The sequence below is a fragment of the Muntiacus reevesi genome, chromosome 4 (genome assembly GCF_963930625.1).
Source record: "Muntiacus reevesi chromosome 4, mMunRee1.1, whole genome shotgun sequence".
NCBI lineage: Eukaryota > Metazoa > Chordata > Mammalia > Artiodactyla > Cervidae > Muntiacus > Muntiacus reevesi.
Genome location: NC_089252.1, coordinates 164956840 through 164959031, shown reverse-complemented (window position 1 = coordinate 164959031; position 2192 = coordinate 164956840). Strand labels below are relative to the sequence as shown.

General features: G+C 40.9%; 1 non-coding gene across 1 annotated transcript; it reads left to right on the top strand.

Annotated features, from left to right (window-relative positions):
* Positions 1–1808: 1808 nt before the first annotated feature.
* Positions 1809–1915, top strand: LOC136167966 (U6 spliceosomal RNA). The gene has a single exon (XR_010663137.1). It is a non-coding gene; the product is annotated as a U6 spliceosomal RNA (small nuclear RNA).
* The last annotated feature ends 277 nt before the right edge of the window (positions 1916–2192 follow it).

Sequence of the window (2192 nt, the reverse complement as noted above, 5' to 3'; positions counted from 1 at the left end):
ATAGTGTAAAACATTTATCCTCCAATTAAAAAATTTTAAAAATGGCTTTATATACACATACTGATTTTACTGATGTATAAATGTGGTGACATTGTAATATTGTTTTCTTCATTCAATCAGTTTTTCCCTACATTCACTTAGCTTCTTCCTTTCTCCACCTCCAGTCCTCCAGTCCTTTACCCCCACCTCCAGATCATATTAATAATCTAGTAATTGGTGTAATTAAGACCAGGAATGTTTTTGCATCCCAGCACCACCATTTATATGCTATGTGAAGTTTTATAGCATATAAATTTTATAAATTTCCTTATCTGTAAAATCAAGATTGTAAAACCTGTATCACAGAAGTATGTGAATTAAATGAACTAATATATATGGAGCTCTTAGAGGAGTGTCCGTCACCTGCTCATATATATACACGGTGGCCCCCCCCTTATCCACAGGGATACATTCCAGGACTCCAGTGGAGGTCTAGAATCACAGTACTGAACCTTATATATACTGTGTTTTATCCTATACATACCTACCTATAATAAAGTTTAGTTTATCAGGTATAGTAAGAGATTAATAACAATAGCTAATAATAAAATAGAACAATTATAGCAATACACTGTAATAGAAGTTACGTGAAGTGGTCTCTCAAACATCGCATTGTACAAATTTAATGCCTTTTTCGTCTTAACTAAGCACTTAGGCACTGTGGCTCCAATTTTTGCAGTTTGAGATGTGACAGAAAGACCTGCATGAATTTCTTATTCTTTCTTCGCAATTTCACAGATAGAAGAACAACACATGATTTTTTTTTTCCCTTAAGTCAGGACTATTCACCTTTTCACTTAAAGGAAGCACTTTACAGCTTCTCTTTGGCAGATCAGAATTGCCAGAATCACTATTCTTGTGTTTTGGGGCCATTGTTAAGTAAAATAAGAATTATTGAACACCAGCACTGGGATCCCATGGCAGTCGATCTGATTGTGGAGATGGCTGCTAATGAGTGGGACGTGCTGGACAAAGAGGTGATTCACATCCAGGGTGGGACCAAGCAGGACATTGTGAGATTTAATCACATACTCAGGTTGGCTTGTGGGGCTTCTCTGGTTGCTCAGATGGTAAAGAATCTGCCGGCAGCACGAGAGACCTGGGTTCAGTTGCTGGGTTGGGAAGATCGCCTGGAGCAGGGAATGGTTACCCACTCCAGAATTCTTCGCTGGAGAATTCCTTGGACAGAGGGGCCTGGTGGGCTACAGCCAATGGGGTCACAAAGAGATGGACACAACTGAGTGACTAACTCTAACTAACGCTAACAGGCCACCTCGCAAATGAATTGCTTATGTCTGGAATTTTCCACTTAATATTTTTGGACCACAGATGACCCTGGGTAACTGACACTGAGGAAATTGGTATCTCAGCTAAGGGTGGGAGTAGTGATGGTGGTGTTAGGGACTCCCTTAAGTGGACCGGCTGTGGGTAGAGGGCTTCAGTTCCTCACCTCATCTGCCTCTCTGTAGGGCTGCTGACCCTGAGAAAGATAACCTCCTACAGACTGAGAAATCCTCGAGACAGGAGGAAGCTGCAGTGCCTGCTATGACCCAGTCTCCAGTATTGGGAACTCTCCAGGTAAGAATCCTGGGGTGGTGTGCCATTTCCTTCTCCAGTGGATCTTCCCATTCCGGGGTCAAGCCTGGGTCTCCTGCACTGCAGGCAGATTCTCTACCAACTGAGCTACCAGGAAAGCCCTGTGTTTATGACATTACAGTTTAAATAGGTTTACGTTGATTTTAAAAATGACTGTGTTTAAAATAGCTTCAGTGCTCGCTTCGGCAGCACATATACTAAAATTGGAACAATACAGAGAAGATTAGCATGGCCCCTGCGCAAGGATGACATGCAAATTCGTGAAGCGTTCCATATTTTTAAAACAGAAATGAGATTTATCCAGCATAAAGGGTTATTAATTTTTCTTTGGATTGTATTAATGTGTGTTATCCTTTTTTATTGTTGCTAAATTTTATGTAGCTTTAAGGTTCATATGTATATATAATTTTATATATCAATAAGAGTAAAGACACGGGTACAAATTAAGAGATACATGGTTTTACAAATATATGTTAACCCCTTGGCGCTGGCGGTCACGGTGCGTCTCATTGCCGGCAATGGAAGAGTGCTGGGAAATCCCAACTCCCGGCGTCAAG